Consider the following 20,947-nt stretch of genomic DNA (forward strand, 5'->3'; position numbering starts at 1 on the left):
CAGTCACATAAGTATGAGGAACATCAGAATGCACGTATAAAAGTGGAAGAGGATGTAGAGAAGGTAGCAAGCGAAGAACCATTGGAAAACAGTTTCCTGAACACGCGGAAAATATGCTGCGACGACGGATCTATGACAGTTGGAAGCACCATGGACTAAAAATATATTGAAAATAAACACAACAACAAAATTTCTTTTACACTGTAATAGTCTCCTAAATTTTCATAGCAAAGGTACTAACCAACACCAGTACCTCGATCAAGCTGACAAGACAAGCAAAGAAGAAGATTAGAAGAGAAATCCAAGCTCCAGATCTGCCAAAAAAATTAATAGAGAAAAAAGGAGAAAGAAGTACAATGAAATCACGCCAGTTTCTGTGTTTCGTATCTAAATATTCCACATGCTGCCAAAAAAAGGACTAGGGAGCTAAATGCTATATTGTGGGAAGATAAACCAACGGACGCAACGAATAAAACTTAACTGTGACTGTGCATTAGGAAGTATATATAATCAGACACTGAATGAAAACCATGTAATACAAAGGAGCGATAAATCAATGAAATAACATGCAAATGTTTTCTTAAGCAAAGAAAGATGTCTAACAAATTCGAAACTAGGCACAAAACATAAACCAAATATATCAGCACTCATATAGAAAACAAAATATAAACCATAGACATCAGTAGTCATACAGAACCAGGAAGAAGGAGAAAATTCTAAAGAAACTACTTCAACTAGTTTGTAAAATGTGAGAGTTTTACCTTTAATACATGCATAATGGTCACATAGTTGCAAAAGGAGTTTTGGTTTAACAGTGGAGAAACACAGAAAATGGAAATCGAGATTTATACTCACGCAAGAAGACTCAGTTATCATTTACAGTTTATCTTCGGCAGATATTTTAAACAGTTTCCAACAAAAATATTTTCTTTCTTTCTAATTTCTCTGTTGTAGAGAATATTATTAATGTTAACGACACAGTAAATCATTTTGATTTATTCCTTTTACGCACACAGTTGTAAATGTAACAAGGAGAATTACTGCAATTTTGGTAGGATATGTTACATTTGGTTTCCTTTTCTTTATTACTTATATACTGTGTTGCATGGAAGAGGACTGACAGTACACCCTGAAATTATTTCTTGGAGAGAAGATCGTCGATAAAAGCACAACTGGAGAGTGAAAGTATAGTAAAGATGAAAATAAAAAAAAAAAAAGAATTTCTAGGTGTAGCGTCTTTGACTGGTATTCAGAAGATCCTGGGTCACTGGTTCGAATCAAGCCACTCAAAAACACCGAAAAAAATTCTCAGCATTTGCGGCCAAAAAGTTCCGATGTAAGGAGCTTATTTTCATCAACGGCCGTCTTAAAGTGAATAGGGTTGGGAACTGTCCCTAATGGCCGTATGAGTCAGCAGTGACCAACTACATGACAAAGTAGAATGCACTAAGAACCACTGAATTAAAACATATGTATCCAGCATACTATATTTAGTTTCTGTGTGGAATTTAGCCCAACTTTACCCCCCCCCCCCCCCTTTCTATGTGACCACAAACTGTTATTCAACTGTCTAATGACTATAGAATATGGGTTGAGAGTAAATCGAGGAAACACGAAACTAATGAGAAGTAGCAGAAATGAGAACAGCGATAAAGATAATGAATTCTACTACCTAGGCTGCAAAATAACCAAGACTAATGGAGCAAGGATAATATCAAATGCAGGGTGCCACTGGCAAAAAGGGCTTTCCTTACAAAGAGAAGTCTACAAGTATTAAACATAGGCATTCTATTGGGGAAGAAATTTCTGAAAATGTGCGTTTGCAGTGAAACATGGACTGTATGTCTGTGTTTCCTTTCGGAAAGATAAAGGCACCAGAGAGGCATTTCTGACGTTGCGCTTGTAATGGAGCCAACACTAAAGAAAAGTCAAAGGGAATCGAAACATTTGAGGTGTTGTATCACAGACGAATTTTGAAAATTCGGCGGAACGGTAAGGTATATACGAGGAGAAGGGACAAGATGGTAGGACATACGTTAAGACATCAGGGATGACTTCCATGGTACTAGAGGGAGCTGTAGAAGCCAACAACTGTAGAGCAAGACAGAGATTGGGATACTTCAAGTAAGTAATTCAGGGCGTAGGTCGAAAGAGCTACTCTGAGATAAAGAGTTGGTACAGGGGAGAAATTGGTGGCGGGCCGCATCAAACAAGTCAGAATACTTACCACCTTCAAGCTTCTAACATTCCACGTCCCGATTTGTAGAAAGTTGCCTTTTTGTTGGTTATTCAATGTTTTTCTTATGGTGGAGATCCGAGTGGTGGCCTAATGTGGAATCCTTTACCAAAGGGGAGATCATCATGACACTTTTCTCATTTACAGGCCGCAGCTGATCTTTGCTGATTCTTCCTCCTTTAGGTGCAGCTTTTCCCCACAGTTCCAAGAGAGTGCCCTGAAGCTCTGTCCACTTCTCCGTCCAGTTTGACAAGTCCGATGTTGTTTTTTTTATGTTCTTACTTTCCTCGCACCCGTAGGGAGGGGTGGATGCAAATTGGCCAGACGTAGCAACCCGAGGCTTGGCAGCCATGCCTGATTCTCTCCTCCCAAGTACCAAGGAATGTGTTGGGGATGTGGATCAGAGGTACAAGAAACCTCAATAATTAGTTTCTCCTTTTTGTAAACTATTGTTAATACCTTCGAAGACACTATCGACTCATAGCTTTGTGGAGGAGAAAATTCCTATTAAGAGAGAATAACCGGTGCTAAGAGTGGAAAGGTCGTGCTTCAACACCTCATTCAGTAACACCCCAACAATTGGGATGGGCTTAGAAAGACACTAAGTATTAAATTGGCGAAAAATTGTTTGGGTTTGGGTATGCGGTCAACTGCACAATGGCGTCCCTTAAGGAAGTGCCAAAATGAAGTTTATTTTTCTCGGCAACAGCTAACTGGTGGCGAACTGCATGTCCACAATTCACTTCACAGAATTCGTCTTCGTTTTTGGGATGTATCCCGTGCCCTGAAGGAGGACCAGGTGAGTATCTGATGAGGAGTCGTACGGATAATTAGGGCCGGCTTATGTCGCACCAGTAACAAGACATCCCTGGCCGATCCGCACACCATGCGATGCTCGTCCATGTCCAAAACATCACAGGCGACACACAACGGCGTGTCTGCGAGGTGAATCCCGTGAAGGCATGACCGGCATACTAGCTTTCCACTGACGGTAAGGTACTAAGCAGACTGGACATTACTGTCAAGACACTGAGTGTACATCGATCGCCAAAAGCACACCACTAAACGTGGAGATGCTTTCCCTTAACCACAACCGGTGACCTGTGCTGCTGAAGAAAGCCATAGTTTGCCTTAGTGGTTGTCAAGTGCTCTCTGGTAGCATCGCCACACAGGCGTAGCATACTTTGAGGAAACAGTGGAGGAAGTTAAAGAATGCCGGCGAGACGGTCGAAAGGTGGATGGGTGCTGAGAGAGAGGGTAGTACAAGGGCCTCCAGCACTGCGGTAAGGCAAGTACAACAACGACGTCACAGCGCCGTGTGAGAGCTGTCGGAAAGGGCTATCGCTCTGTCAGCCACATGATACAGTCCTGAACCGTCCCTGGACCACGGGAGGGCGCCCAGATAGGCGTTGAGGACGCCTCGGCGTAATGGTTCTCTGGCGAAAGCGTACAACAGTGAAGAGAACTGGCAGTCTTGAAGCACCAAATGGAGGGTCGAGATGGAAGGAGTGAGACAGCCATTGTAGAATACACGGGACGTAGGTCCATGGAGGAATGCATTACGACGTCGATTGTAGTATCAGGGTATTATCAGGGTATCAGGATACTGCATATTACGGAGTATCCCTTTCTGTTAGTCGTGGTCGGCCCGATCGGACGGCTGACTGAAGTCAAGAGCAGGCATACGACGAGCATGAACAACAGAGATTACGTCTTAGTAGTCACAGAGGGCAGTGCAGTGTTATTGACATCTCCAAAATATATTTGATCAGGGGAAACTACGTACCGGACTATGCGTTTAAGATGTGAACCTACAAACAGATAAAGACCTTTGTGTCGCTGTTGAGTAACGTTAAGGAGCGGTAACCGCGTATCCGTTAGGTACCCAGAAGCTTCTCGGTGGGAATGAGGAGGCTATCGAGGAAATCATCGGTGGTACCTGCACGAGAGATGATTTAAAGTTCCGACCAAATTTCGTCCACACCGGCACCAACAGGGGACGAAATGTCCGCTAAAACTCCAGTGGCAGGCATTAGTGGCCAGGCGACTTGTTTGTATAATCCGTAAGAATAGCATCAATCTACCCTCGATATGCTGGAAAAATTGCACGTTTAAAGCCGGCGGCAGGCATAAAACATCATCCGAAATTGTACTGAATTCTTTCCCAGAAAATTATTTTGAACAATTAGTTCATGAGCCCACTCGAAGCGTAAATGGTTGCGAAAGCATACTTTACCTTTTAGCAACAAATACTCCTGGGCAAATAGTGAATGTTGTGACGAATACAGGGATTAGCGACCACAAGGCAGCTGCTGATAGACTGAATACCGTAACAACTACAACCATCAAGAAGAAACGCAAAGTATATCTATTTAAAAAAGCAGATAAAAATTATCTTAACGCATTTTTAAGAGACAGTCGTCACTCCTTCCGGTCTGATCATGTAAATGTAGAAAAGTTGTGAAATTATTTCAAAGAGATAGTATCAACAGCAACTGAGAGATAAATACCACATAAATTAATAAGTGATGGTACTGATCCCAATGGTACACAAAACGGGCCAGATCGTTGTTGCAGAAGCAACGAAGAAAGCATACCAAATTTAAAAGAACGCAAAATCCCCAAGATTGGCAAAGTTTTACAGAAGTTCGAGCTATGGCGCGTACTTCAATGCGAGAAGCTTTTAATAATTTCCATAACGAAATTCTGTCTCGAAATCTGGCAGAAAACCCATATAGATTCTGGTCATACATAAAGCACACCAGTGGCAAGACACAATCAATGCCTTCGCTGCGCGATAACAACGGTGAAGTCACTGATAACAGTGCCACTAAAGCAGAGTTATTAAACACGGTTTTCCGAAACTCCTTCACAAAAGAAGACGAAGTAAATATTCCTGAATTCCAATCAAGAACAACTGCCAAGATGAGAAACATAGAAGTAGATATCCTCCGTGTAACAAAGCAGCTTAAATCACTTAATCCAGATTGTATACCAGTCAGGTTTCGCTCAGAGTATGATGATAAAATAGCTCCATATTTAGCAGTTATATACAACCACTCGCTCACAGAAAGATCCGTACCTAAGGACTGGAAAATTGCTCAAGTCACACCAATACCAAAAAAAAGGAAGTGGGAGTAACCCGTTGAATTATAGGCCCATATCACTAACGTCGATTAGCAATAGGGTTTTGGAACATATACTGTATTCAAACATTATGAAGTACCTCGAAGAAAACGATTTATTGACACATAGTCAGCACAGATTCAGGAAATATCGTTCTTGTGAAACACAACTAGCTTTTTACACTCATTAAATAATAAGTGCTATCAACAGATTTCCAGAAGGCTTTCGACACCATTCCTCACAGGCGTCTTCAAAACAAACTACGTGCTTACGCAGTTGTGTGACTGGATCCATGATTTCCTGTCAGAAAGGTCACAGTTCGCAGTAATAGACGTAATGTCATCGAGTAAAACAGAAGTAATATCCGACGTTCCCCAAGGAAGTGTTATAGGCCCGCTATTGTTCCTGATCTATATTAACAACATAGGAGACAATCTGAGTAGCCGCTTAAATTGTTTGCAGATGATACTGTCATTTACCGTCTTATAAAGTCATCACATGATCAAAACGACTTGCAAAATGATTTAGATAAGATATCTGTACGGTACGACCCGTAGCAATTGACCCTGAACAAAGAAAGGTGCGAAGATATTCATATGAGTTCCAGAGGATATCAGCTAAATTTCGATTACGCTTTAAGTCACACAAATCTGAGGGCTGTAAATTCAACTAAATACTTAGGGATTACAATTACAAATAACCTAAATTGCAACGATCACATAGATAATATTGTGGGTAGAGCAAACTAAAGACTACGATTCATTGGCAGAACACTTAGAAGGTGCTACAGGTCCACCAAGGAGACTGCTTACATTACACTTGTCCGCCCTATTCTGGAGTACTGCTGTGCGGTGTGGGATCGGCATCAGGTGGGACTGACGGATGACATCGAAAAAGTACAAACAAGGGCAGCTCGTTTTGTATTATCGCGAAATAGGGGAGATAGTGCCACAGACATGATACGTAAATTGGAGTGGCAATCATTAAAACAAAGGCGTTTTTAGTTGCGACGGGATCTTCTCATGAAACTTCAATCACCATTATTCTCCTCCGATTGCGAAAACATTCTGTTGGCACCCTCCTACATAGGGAGAAATGATCATACGATAAAATAAGGGAAATCACGGCTCGTACGGAAAAATTTAAGTGCTCGTTTTTCTCACGTGCAGTTCGAGAGGGGAACGGTAGAGAGAAAGCATGAAGGTGGTTCATTGAACGCTCTGCCAGGCAATTTATTTTGAACAGCAGAGTATTCACGTATATGTAGATGTAGACTTCGTCCTCTGTGATGTAAGCTAGCAGATTCATAGTTGCATCCACGGGAACCGAGGAGAGTCTGTGGATTTTCGTGATATTGTCAGTGTGGTTACGTTGTTCAGAATACAGCGTAACCAAAGTGCATGGAGGGCAGACCGTACATCGCGTTGGGTTTCTAACCGCCGCCCATCATCAATCGTAAGTGAATTAATCAAAGTCTTCCAGTGGTGGTGCCTTTCCGCTATCACATTATACATAGATGGACAGGTCTGCGTTAACCCATCGTGTCAACACGCTCTGACCGTAGTTCCTTCAAGGTGCTGGCCAGAGAGGGATGTGAACACTGCCTTGGCACAATTCACTATGGCCTGGCGCTCTGGGGAGTACGGCAAGACAATATATTCCTAGAGATTGGTGAAATAGAAATCCTAGGTTAGTCGCCGCCACGCCTCGATCTCGTTCTGTAACCAGTCAAGGCTTTGTGGAGGGCGGGCTTTGCGCCGAGCACCGATCATGAGAGGTCAGACTGATATGCAACGCACCGTCGAAGACAAGCTGTCCAAGCGATATTGATGAGTTGCTGACAGTCGGGTAAAGTAAGGTGTTCAGTTTCCATGGTCCACAGCTGATCCACACGGTTTTGTGGCACAGGTATATGTGTCATGATAGAGAAAGCAACAGGCCAAACTTCAGCAGAGTACACGACAATATCGCGGGAGATGTAAACGTGATCAAGACGGCTCGAAAAATGACTCGCGAAGTGCGTAAACCCAGGACGGTCATCATGAACATGCTCCCAAGAATCCACAAGATTGAAGTGCCGGAGAATTGTTGCTAGGGCCGTGTACAGAGAGTGGTTGGCCTTTGGGTGCCTGGGTGGACTTTAATTCGCGTCCCATGATCAAAACATCTTACCAAACCAGGAAAAGAGGCGTGACAGTCTCAGAGAAGAAAGGGGAACGTTCGCAGCGGTGACTCGAACCAGATGGCGCACAGACGTTTACGATCCTGACACCGCTAAATGTGAGAGCCATAACTCTGGTAACAGGGACATAGGCAGCTGTATCAGCGAGTATACTGTAACTTAAAGGATCGCCACCCCACTACCATTAGGGGAAGCAACCACTGTGGAACTATGACGACCGCAAAAGGTAGAAATGTGCACCTACTGAAGGAGAAGAACAACAGCGTCCGCAGTAAAGAGAATTTCATGGAGTAAAACTAATTAGGGGTGCACGTGGATGATATTGACATTGACCAAGGCTAAGTGATAAGTCTGGAAATCTGCGATCGCCAAGAGGACGAGTGGTTGAAACAGGGGTGACGCACAGGAACTCTCGGTTAGGCTCCCATGGAAGAACACATTATTATCATGGGGAGGGAGCCAATCCAATCAAGGGGTGTACATCGCTCTAACCACTTCTAGAACGTCCAACCTCAGCATCAGCTTTGTCCGCTCAAACATCTCACTGGGTCGTTTCGGTGGAAAACTGTCAAAGAAGGCACCACAGGTAGCGTCAGACAGAAAGGGAGGCAACTGCAACAGATGCAGACAGGGGAAGGTCGGTGTCCTTAAGCGGATGCTGACTGGAGACGGAAGCGGAGAAGGACTTGTAATGGAACTGAAATGATGGTGGACTGACAGTATTTTGGAGCCCGCGCGTCGGAAACGGGCGCGCTGGTGTGAGACTGCCAGGGAGTGCATCCTGATGCCATCTATTGGCGAAACTGGGAATTAGCCCTACCTGTCAGAAAATGCACTAAGCTCTCGGAGTCAAGTGTATTATTTTTCTTAGTAATTACAAGTTATTACTGTACGATTTAATGTTATAAAGCGCTAGTAGTAAATTATTATGACTGGTATGAACTCCAGGGAAATAAATATAAATATTCTTAAATACTAAATGATTTCGGTGAAAAGGTGGTAGGGGAACGCCCCCACTCTTGGTGATATGAGCGTAGCTAGAGGTAGCTGGAGACACAGGGACTGAACAGTGGAATGGCCTGGGGAGTGTTGACGTGATCGGACGTGCGTAACTGTGCTCACGCAAAAGTGATTGTGCAACAGCGAAGAGGCGAATATCGTTGCCGTTTGTGGAGTAGAACGCGACGAGTGGTTGTCGAAGCCGTCTCTATGCCACTGGGGCTGATTGTAAGAGTTCCTGCGCCCAGATTTTATGGCGGACGTGCAGTAGCTTATACGAGTGCTACAGCTCGTAGTTCCAGCCGCCATTGAGGGCATGAGGCGTGAAGAGCTGCGTTAGCCACATGCATCTCACCACCAGCACCGACACGTCTACCCAAGGCAAGACTGCTTGCAATTGTTAAGTCGAACGTTGTATACATTTAAAAGGAGAATACCAGTTTTCTTTTATGCAAGTGCAGAGGACAGAATATAGTAATGAGTAAAATTACGACTCATGTTGTTCATTGTAAAGTGTAGTAACCTCAAACATAGTATAGTGAAATCAGACTGAGGCCACCATCGCCTCTTTCATTTACAATTCTTTTGGTTGTAGAATACTTTAGCGTATAAGAATGTTGAAAAGAGCAATGGTCACACCAGAATGAGTCGCCTATTTATAGTTACTTAAATTTTTTTGAGTAACTTTTCAAGTAAAGTCACTTAACTAATTCTATATCAATTGTCCAAAGAGTAATATCCAAAATCATTAAATAAGTGGCAGGATAGGATTTTGTTAACCTAAGTTGCATAAATTGTCTTGGTAGTAATTACCTAGCCAACTCACAGATATTGAGAGAGTATTTGCTTTGTAGAATCACCTAGAATGATCAGAAATAGTAATATTCAGAATTAAGTTTAAATTCTACTATAGCCGTTTCACTTTGAAACGAGCCAAAAAATTGATTTATTCTTTTGCTCCTTCAGAGCTGGCGACCGTAGTTATAAGTATTTTCAGGAGGATTCGACGGTAAGTCTGCTGCTCTCGTCGTGCTGATAGGATTATCCACTGCTGCTAGCAAGGGGGGATTGGATACATAAGCTCACTATCAAGTTAAGTGGGTCAGGTAGGCAGTGTTACCGTGTGAACTGTAGGGCACTGTAGGCCGTGGATCGAACCCGTTCAATCATCACAGCTCTTTCGGAAATAGTCCGGTTAGGATTGTACTAATCATTAGGTAAATACTGGCGAGTAACGGTCAAAAATGTATACGCAAGTGAATTTAGCAAGGTCCATGTAGCACCTACTTAATGTGGTGCAATGGCGAGGGTAGGAGTGGAGTAAAAGTGAGCTGAGCTTGTGGCAGCTGCGCTGTATTCAAAGATTAACAACGTGAATTCACTACTACCTCTTACCATTAGGACTGAGCTATTTACAGTTAAAATACGTAGCAGTAAGCGCAAAGGCGTGACAGCTACAAGTCCATATTGGCTTTATACATACGGAATTAGGAAGGGGGTTATTCCGTCAGTGGAGGGGGTTAAAACAACCGAGTCAGTTGAGTACATACCCCATTTACTGATGGAAAGAGTCGGCGGTTCGGTCGCATGTGGCGACCGTGACAGGACTTACCAAGTTTGTAGAATAATGGCTGAAATAAAAGGGTTTTATATAAACTTGTAGTTTCAAGAAAATTTTAAATTTAAAATTCTGTTGTAGACAAATATACCACAATTGGTAAGTTCCATACGACAACCTGCAAAGCAGCAAAAGAAAGTCCAATAGTAGGAGTTAAACAAGTAATACTTGGTGTAATAAACATTTCTATTAGGCACGAAATACAGCAGCATAAGATGGAGTCGAATAGTAACAAACAAGACGAAAACATTACAAGGTCAGACCCAGAATTAGGGACCATAGATACTCTCGTAGGGTTGGAAAAACTTATAGATGAATCCACACCCACAAGACAGGAGGAACGGGAAGTGAAACCAAAGGTAGTGAAAAGTGAACCCAATGTACCTGTGGATGCAAGTCACAAGGGAGAGGATATGGAATTAACAAGTTTGTTAAATAGGATGGTGGCGCAAATTCGAGAAGGGGATGTTAGTTTGAAAGCAGAAATGGCTAGTCATATATCCCAATTGGATGAAAACCTATCTGGTAAAATAAAAGCCAATTTAGATATTTTGAATACGCAAAGCCAGCGTATCACAGAAGTAAACAAATCAGTAAAGAGTATTAGGGCTGAAATAACAAATGTTCAGAGAAATGTCACAGAAATAGAGAAAAGATTTGATACCGAAATTCAGAGAATAGAGAAATCAGTGGAACCTTTGGTTAGTGAAAAATTAGAACCGATAATTGAAAGTAAATTACAGATGATTGTACCAGTTGTAAAGAAAGAGATTGTTAAAGAGACGGCAGATGATATTGAAACACTGCGCAATACCATGTTGAGTTTTGATGCATGTGTGCAGGAGCAGGAAAATACACTGCGAAATGAGATAAAATTGTTAAGTCAGCAAGTTCAGAATCAGACGTTTCTTAACTGTAGTGGTATTCCATTGGTAATGCAAAAATCGGAAATACTGAGTAGGGAGGAAAAATACGATCCTCAAAAGAAACAAGGTGGATGGCATCCAATGGATTTTATAAAAAATTGTGAACGTGTCTTACCAACAGACATGTCGGATAAAGAAAAAATTAATTTAGTAATAGACACTTTAGCAGGTCATGCTAAACGTTGGGGATTGAATTTGGATATCGACAATTTGAAGTTTACAGACTTCAAAGAAACGTTCCTTGAGGAATTCTGGAGCACACAACAGAGAGATAGGTTGTGGAGAGAATTCGTTGTCGCCAGAATGCCAGAACATGGGCGTGGGCTCATGAAAGAATACTGTGAAGGATGGTTCAAGCGTTTGGAGTATCTTAAAGATCGTAGATCAGAATCGGAGATAGTGTGGGAGTTGTGGAAAAAGCTACCTGACGATTCAAAGCGTTATGTAGGAGGCACTCATCGAACATTCGATGAATTTTTAGAAAAAATCGAGAATGAAGATAGATGGCGTGAAACTAGAGAGTTTCGAGGTTTCAGAAATCAGAATGGAATAGTAAAAGGTGATAGGAATGAACCGCAAATTAACATGATGAGAGGAAGAGGTCGAGGAGGTAACTCTCAGCGAGGGAGAGGACACTATCAGGGAAACGGGATGCATTATCAAAATCAGGAAAACTAAATACCGCGCAGGTCAAGGGCCTAACGCGCGCGGAAAGAAAGAAATGGCCCAAATATTGGGAAGATCGGAGTAGTCAGTACCACAGTAGGATAGTGCGTCGTTCGCCTGAAGAGCAGTTACATAAACGAAACTTTGCGAAGTATAATGCAAGGATACAAACAGAGGAGAGAGAGCAAGGAGGAATTATTAAGGGAAATGAAGTAGGAAAAGAATATCGGTCGGATGTGAAGGCTCACGTGAAAGAAATAAGTACAATTCGAGGTCAGAGTGACGAATTGATGAAGGAAGAGTCAGAGAAGGCGTTGTTTGTCGGTAGGGATGGCAGAGAGGCAGGGGCAAGGTAGGAGTGATGTGACTTATGGTAAAATGTTCGTACGAATAGTCGACGAATCGCATCGAGAAGTAATTAAAGAGGGAGGGGTGGATAAGAAAAAGGGGCATAGTGCAGAGACGCATGCCGATTCAGAAATTACCTCGTATGCAGAATATGTACATCAGCTCAAAAGCCAGCCAGCACAATTAGAAAGATCTTCCACTCAAGTGATTAGTTTGGACCCGAATATGACGGTGTTAGAGAACCATACCGATTATGTGTACCTAGTGACAGCAAGAGTACATGACTGTGATGAAGATTCTTTTAAAGAAATTAGAGAAAGTGTATCTAACCAAGAGAAAGAGTGTTGTGATCCCTGTAGTACTGAAGCAAATGAGTTGAGTGAGACTGGAATTCCATTAGTAGGGGAAAATAATGAAAGTAAAAGTGGCGAATGCACTATCCAACAAAGGGAAAGTAGAGAAATGGATTATAATTTGCGAGAATTATTTGAATCCGAAGAAGGTCATATTTCTAAGGAGGAGGAATTATCGTCAGAATCATCAGAAAGCATCCAGGGAGAAAAAGAAGTAGAGGAAGTTTCCGATCCCGCAACCGAGAGTTCAGGCATGACAGATTCGAATGAGAACGAGATAGCATTAAAGAGCCTAGACGAAGGACTATTGGAAAAAGTGGTGAAAGAATTTAGGATGAAAAGGAGAAAGAAGCCTCCAGAAGGAATGGTCAGTATAAAAACCGGAAAAATAATATGGCAAGACTTGGGGGTGGAAAAGGATTTATTATGGGAGATAAAGAAAGTATGAAAGAGAACAATAGGATACAAACAATCCTGCCCATTAATGTATGTGGGTACGATTTATATGTATTGTTGGATACGGGTGCTCAAATAAGTGCTATTTCGCACGCATTTTTTGAGATGATCAAAGAGCAATGAGGAGTAGTCATGATGCCAGTAACAGGTGTTAAAGTGATAGGGGCGACAGGGAAATGTAGTAAACCTGTTAAACATCAAGTGATGATGGAATTTAAGATAAAAAACAAGCAATTTTCGAATGCATTTTTAGTAGTTCCAGAGCTCAGTGCCGAGATCATTTTAGGCATTGACTGGTTAATAAAACAAAAAGTAATTATAGATTGTGACAAAGGGATAATAGTTTGTAAAGTTGATAGGGCGGTATTAGAAATACCATTTGAATCATCTAGAGTAATGGAAGAGAACCAGCTGAGATGGGTAGAATTTAGAGATGATCATGATTCAGGAATAGGTCAAAAATTCGATTGGTTTCTGGTGAGGCAGATAGTTGAAGATGGAAATAAGGAGACACTCCTTCGAAATGTAGTGGATAAAACGGAAGGACTATCTGATGCCCAAAGGGAGGATCTATGGCAAATTGTGAAAGAAAATCAGGAGGTATTTTCGGACAGACCGGGACGAGTGATAAATTATGAGTACTGCATGGAGGTAGAGGAGCATGAACCTTTCTTTAAACCACCATATAATGTACCCTTGACTAAGAAAGAAACAGTTCAAAAAGAAATAGATAAAATGGTTTCATGTGGGGTCATTGAATGGAGTTCTAGCCCATATAATAACCCACTGGTGATAGTAGGTAAGAAGGATGGAAGTGTACGAATAGTGATAGATGCTCGTACTCTGAATAAAGTAGTGAAGAGGGAATTGGATCGTCCAGGGAACACAGATAATTTATTGCAGAAGTTTAATGGTGTAAAGTACATGACTAGTTTAGACCTAACTGAAGGATACTGGCAAGTCCCATTAAGTGAGGAGTCTAGGAAGTACACGGCATTTTTATTCAATGGCAAATGCTACCATTTCACAGTGGTACCATTTGGCCTAAATACTTCCGTTTCAGTGTTCGTTCGGGCTTTAGACAAAATTTTAGGGAGTGAACTTAGTTCGCTAATCACGGTTTATGTAGATGATTTGTTAATTGCTACAAGGACATGGGGAGAGCACATGGAGTTATGCAACAGGGTGTTCAAAGCTTTAATTAAAGGAGGAATGACCCTGAACCTGAAAAAATGCAAGTTTGTGAAGAAAGAAATAAAGTTTTTAGGTCACATAGTAACACCAGAGGGAATTGAAAAGGATCCCGATAAAGTCAAAGCAATAAGAAATTGTCCGGCTCCCAAGAATAAAAAACAACTAAAGTCGTTTATAGGACTTTGTTCCTTTTATTGTAAGTATGTGGATGATCAGGTGTTCAATAGCCCACATCTGAACGACCTACTTAAGAAGAACAGTGTGTATATGTGGACTGAGGAATGTGAAACAGCATTCAACCGGCTAAAAGACAATTTGGCTAAAAACATAAAGTTATGGCACCCTGACCTGTGTGAACCTTTCCACATGCCAACAGATAGTTCAGATTATGGATTGGGAGTATCCATATTTCAGGAGGTAATGATAGATGGGAAAAAACTCATAGACAAATAGCATTTGCGAGTAGAACCATGTCTAAGTCCGAAAGAAACTATACGGTTCAGAGAAGGAGGCTTTAGCTATAGTATGGGGTTTTAGGAAATTTCAACTTTTCTTATGGGGACATAAGACTGTGGTCCATACAGACCACAAAGCTTTAATATTTTTGACGGACTGCAGATTGTTACATAACAGGTTGACCAGATGGGCGCTGTTTTTACAACAATTTGATATAGAGATCAAGTATGTTAAAGGGAAGGAACATGCAGTACCGGATGCTTTGTCGAGATTACCGGAAGGATGTGAGACACTAGAAAGTGTAAAGAATAGGGAAGATGGGTTTTGAGGTGAATTACTTCAAAAAAGCAGAAGGAAGAGAAAAAATTAGGGAAATATGTCGGAATATGCGAAGATATCAAAGTGATGATGATGCACTCAAGTCAGTAAAGGTCAAGTTTGACAATCCGGACGCAACTAACATAAGGGCTTCATATAAAATACATAAAGGTGTACTGTATCTTCAAAGATTAAATAATCCAGGGAAGTGGAGAGTATGTTGGCCAGAACAACACACTGAAGTGCTGATAAATTATGTTCACTTGGCATATGGCCATTGTGGTGCACGGAAGTGTACCGATAAGTTAGATGAATGCATTACCTTTAACAACACGGCACGAAGGGTAGCACAGAGGATAGGATCTTGTGATCTATGCCAAAAGGCGAAAGTAACAAATGCAACTAATCAAGGGCCCATGCAATCAATAAAACCTGATGAAGTATTAGAAATAGTAGCAGTAGATATCTTTGGACTATTACTGAAAACCATGGGTGGTTTTGTGTACATATTTGTAGCAGTTGAACTTTTCTCAAAATATATAAAGCTTTATCCCTTGAGAAAAGCTACTGCCAGAGCTGTGTATGATAAAATGGTGTGTGATTATTTTGTGAAAGTAGGGAAGCCAAAGAGAATACTATCAGATAATGGTGTTCAGTTTTGCTCAAAAATGTGGAAGGATGGGATAACTGAGAAACAGGTGGAAGTGGTACATATCTCAGCTTATCACCCATCAAGCAGTCCGGCAGAAAGATATATGCGTGAGATAGGTCGGTTATTTAGGACGTACTGCCATAGTAACCACAGGAAGTGGGGCATGTATGTGAGTGAATTCGAAGAAATCATGAATTCATTAACAAACGAGAGCACTGGATTTAGTCCAGAAGAAATCCTGAAAAAGACGAGAAGTAAAAGTCAAGTAGAAGACCTACTAGAATTTCCAGATAGAGTTGAATTAGATTATGATAGTAAAAAGAACTTAGTAAAAGACAAGATGAGAAAACAAGCAGATGCGAGAATTCGTCGTCATGACGAAAAAGTAAGGAATCCTAAATTCAAAATAGGTGATCTCGTTCTTGTAAAAACACATGAAAAGTCAAGTGAAATTAATAACGAGATCAGCAAATTTAAATATATATATAATGGACCATTTAAAATAGTGTCCATACCCAGTGTGAATGCTTATTATTTAGAGTACCCATTAACAGGCAAACGCCTGGGAGTAAGAAACATAGTGGATCTCAAAAGGTATGAACCACGAATTCTACCAGATTGAAAATAAATATATAAATAACTATTAAAGTAAACCAATATTTAAATAGTTTTGTTTCTTTTATTCTGTGTGAAAGGTAAATGTTCACTAAAATATGTTGCAGTATTCTAATGAAACTTCTAGTTTAAGTAGAGACTAAACAGACTGGGAAAGACTGAGCTTCTAAGAATGCCTTAATAGATGTGTAAATAAGTGTTGTGGAAGAGGTAGAAAAGTGAGGAGATAAAGTGAAAAGGACGGGCAATAAAGTAATAGGCGCATAACGTGTGTTTTACTTGCCTGAGACAAAAGAAGTGTATTTACAATTTTTGTAAGAAAATTGGAAAAAATATATGTAAATCATTTATGTAATGTTTAGCAGGAAAGAGAGAAAGAATCGGTGTTTAATTTTAAATATTTAATATAAGTATCGAGGTGTATCAGTAAGAAAGGGAAAACCCTTGGTAAAAAGCTTAATGAAAATTTCAGATTCATTATAGGAGAGACTTCTTATTGAATTATCACTCTTAGATACTTCAATAAGAAGTGGGGCATGTGTAACGGAACTGAAATGATGGAATGATGGTGGGCTGACAGTAATTTGGAGCCCGCGCGTCGGAAACGGGCGCGCTGGTGTGAGACTGCCAGGGAGTGCACCCTGATGCCATCTATTGGCGAAACTGGGAATTAGCGCTACCTGTCAGACAATGCACTAAGCTCTCGGAGTTAAATGTATTCTTTTTCTTCGTAATTATAAAGTATTACTGTATGATTTAATGTTATAAAGCGCTAGTAGTAAATTATTATGACTGGTATGAACTCCAGGGTAATAAATATAAATATTCTTAAATACTAAATGATTTCGGTGATAAGCTGGTGGGGGAACGCCCCCACTCTTGGTGATACGAGCGTAGCTAGAGGTAGCTGGAGACACAGGGACTGAACAATGGAATGGCCTGGGGAGTGTTGACGTGATCGGACGTGCGTAACTGTGCTCACACAAAAGTGATTGTGCAACAGCGAAGAGGCGAATATCGTTGCCGTTTGTGGAGTAGAACGCGACGAGTGGTTGTCGAAGCCGTCTCTATGCCACTGGGGCTGATTGTAAGAGTTCCTGCGCCCAGATTTTATGGCGGATGTGCAGTAGCTTATACGAGTGCTACAGCTCGTAGTTCCAGCCGCCATTGAGGGCATGAGGCGTGAAGAGCTGCGTTAGCCACATGCATCTCACCACCAGCACCGACACGTCTACCCAAGGCAAGACTGCTTGCAATTGTTAAGTCGAACGTTGTATACATTTAAAAGGAGAATACCAGTTTTCTTTTATGCAAGTGCAGAGGACAGAATATATTAATGAGTAAAATTACGATGCATGTTGTTCATTGTAAAGTATAGTAACCTCAAACATAGTATAGTGAAATCAGACTGAGGCCACCATCGCCTCTTTCATTTACAATTCTTTTGGTTGTAGAATACTTTAGCGTATAAGAATGTTGAAAAGAGCAGTGGTCACACCAGAATGAGTCGCCTATTTATAGTTACTTAAATTTTTTTGAGTAACTTTTCAAGTAAAGTCACTTAACTAATTCTATATCAATTGTCCAAAGAGTAATATCCAAAATCATTAAATAAGTGGCAGGATAGGATTTTGTTAACCTAAGTTGCATAAATTGTCTTGGTAGTAATTACCTAGCCAACTCACAGATATTGAGAGAGTATTTGCTTTGTAGAATCACCTAGAATGATCAGAAATAGTAATATTCAGAATTAAGTTTAAATTCAACTCTAGCCGTTTCACTTTGAAACGATCCAAATAATTGATTTATTCTTTTGCTCCTTCAGAGCTGGCGACCGTAGTTATAAGTATTTTCAGGAGGATTCGACGGTAAGTCTGCTGCTCTCGTCGTGCTGATTGGATTATCCACTGCTGCTAGCAGGTTGATTGGATACATAAGCTCACTATCAAGTTAAGTGGGTCAGGTAGGCAGTGTTACCGTGTGAACTGTAGGGCACTGTAGGCCGTGGATCGAAACCGTTCAATCATCACAGCTCTTTCGGAAATAGTCCGGTTAGGAGTGTACTAATCATTAGGTAAATACTGGCGAGTAACGGTCAAAAATGTAACCGCAAGTGAATTTAGCAAGGTCCATGTAGCACCTACTTAATGTGGTGCAATGGCGAGGGTAGGAGTTGAGTAAAAGTGAGCTGAGCTTGTGGCAGCTGCGCTGTATTCAAAGATTAACAACGTGAATTCACTACTACCTCTTACCATTAGGACTGAGCTATTTACAGTTAAAATACGTAGCAGTAAGCGCAAAGGCGTGACAGCTACAAGTCCGTATTGGCTTTATACATACGGAATTAGGAAGCGGATCATTCCGTCATTGGAGGGGGTTAAAACAACCGAGTCGGTTGAGAACATACCCCATTTACTGATAGAAAGATTCGGCGGTTCGGTCGCAGACTCGTCATCAGGTGCCAGAACGTCATAGGACAGTGTATCATCAGTAGGAAGTTCCTCAGCCTGTACGCACCTCCTATGATGGCAGCTATCAGAAGGGGTAGGGCGTTGTGTCTTCTGTTTCCTAAGCGACCACTGCCCCCTAACATGTTGTTCCATGTCGGATAACATGCGGCTGTTGTTCACATGTAGCCCGACGGTAGAGGAGCGGAGGTCGGTTCAGCCCCACTATCAACAACATGGGCCTAGAACGGACGGTTTGCGTCTGCTAACTGCCATCGTCCGTTGGTATTGCCTCCGGCGGTAGTGTAGGTGAAACGGGCAAAACGTACATCGCATTGTCGAGAGGAGTCGACACCGGCGCCAACTGATACAGACAAGAGCGCAGCAGGCACGCCCGCCGCACACGCGGGAGAAGAAGGTGACGCAGTGGATGCTGCATGAAGACCGACTTGCGTCTGAATCAGTCTATATTGGAGACATTCCGACCGGACGTGGTTTTCCTGGCCATAACTTGAAGAGGTTGGCAACTATACATGACGACAGCTCTGCAACTGGCATCTACCAAGTAGGAAGGGTCGTGCTTCCTCAGTTCAATTTTTATTCGCCGGACGCCACTGAGAACACAGGATGTTTCCAACGGCTTACTCGTTTCACCAACGTGACTAACGACGTTTCCATGAGGCTTAAAAGCTGCCACGACAACGTCCGACGGCATCTCGAACGGGAGTTCGAAAACGTCCAACATTCGGAAGCCAAAACCTGCCTAATCAGCCACAACTGTAAACTTGAGATCATTAGCACGGCCCCGCACAACTTCGGCGTACAGCTTTTCATTCGTCAGCGTTATTTACTCAGTAGTACTAAAGATCGAAAACGACTTACGAGAAAATATTCTGGCTGGAGACGCATTTTGTCCTACATAAACCGTTCAACTTCATACGCATTAGGTCATTTAGAATCCAAAGGGAACGTTAATGTTTTCGTAGCTTGGCGATGGAAACACCATGATGGTCGGGAATACGGACACGAAGACAAGCCGCTACACGTAAGTGAACAAACGTGCACTAGCTCGCAAGTAGCCCAACAAACGAGACGCAAACAAGGTGCGCTCTCCTCATCAATGCCGATAGCACACTGGCACCTAGACCATGGATGCTCTGCCCTTACAATTCATATATTTCCTAAGGTTGTTTTCTCAAGATAATGGCCTCTTTGCAAGATTAGCAAACACACTATTGGACATAACTGATAGTGATGAAGTAGTTTCTCAGGAGGATGATCATGTTTCGGAATGAAGCTATTCATCTTCTTTAAAAGACGCAGATGATACACAGGAACAGCAAATGTTAAGCAGTGTAATTATGATGTCAAAGCAAAAGTGAATTGAGTGGAAGACAGAACCCCTACCTCAACTGGAACGACATGCAGCATGTAATATAGTTCACTTAACAACAGGACAACAACATATGCCACTTCTCGCATTATAAATGAAAACCCAGCTTTCATATTGTTCCATCGATTGAAAACATACTCACTCTTTCTAATAGTCAATGATATCTTTCAATGGAGATAAGTAAAAAAAAAGATATTCTGGACCTAGATGCTCACAAAGGTCTGTTGCTATTCGGAGAATTTTATAAGCCACATAATGAACCAACTGAAAGTTTGTGGGATGAGTACAAAGCTCACCCAGTTTTCAGAGCTATAATGTCAATAGAAACTTTCAAAAAGTTATCACGGATTGTTTGATTTGATGACTCGGGTACAAGACTTCAAAGACGTAAACAAAATCAGTTTGCACTTCTAAGGGATTTGTGGGAGGTTTTAATCTAAATTACGAGATCCCAGTATGTTTATTACAGTACACGAACAAAGTGTTGCATTCAGGGGAAACTGCCCTTTCCACCAGTGTATGCCTAGTTAACAGGCAAAGTATGGCACAAAGATTTGGGTACTTTGTGACACTGAAACAAGTTATTTATGAAATATTCATCCATGTGCTGGTAAACGACCAGGTAGTTCTCCAGAAAAGAACCAAGGTGAAATGTTTAACTGACTTGTCTTACGGCTTGGAAGGGCGTAGCAATACACTTTCACTTCCTACGAGCTATAACAAATGCTGAGGAAGAGAAATATAACAATGATAGAGCTGTGTGGAAAACAAGCCTATTGCAGACAAGCTGGATTCCCAATTTCACATGAATATTATTTACTTTCGAATGTATCATACATACCCTGGTTCGAAACCCGTCATCGCTTAAATTTTCGTTGTTAATCATCAGTGGCAGCAGAAGACTTCCGGCATACGTAGTCACCCTCATTCTTCCAAGGGAATTTTCAAAGAAGGCGGAGGAG

The sequence above is a fragment of the Schistocerca piceifrons genome, chromosome 1 (genome assembly GCF_021461385.2).
Source record: "Schistocerca piceifrons isolate TAMUIC-IGC-003096 chromosome 1, iqSchPice1.1, whole genome shotgun sequence".
Classification (NCBI taxonomy): domain Eukaryota; kingdom Metazoa; phylum Arthropoda; class Insecta; order Orthoptera; family Acrididae; genus Schistocerca; species Schistocerca piceifrons.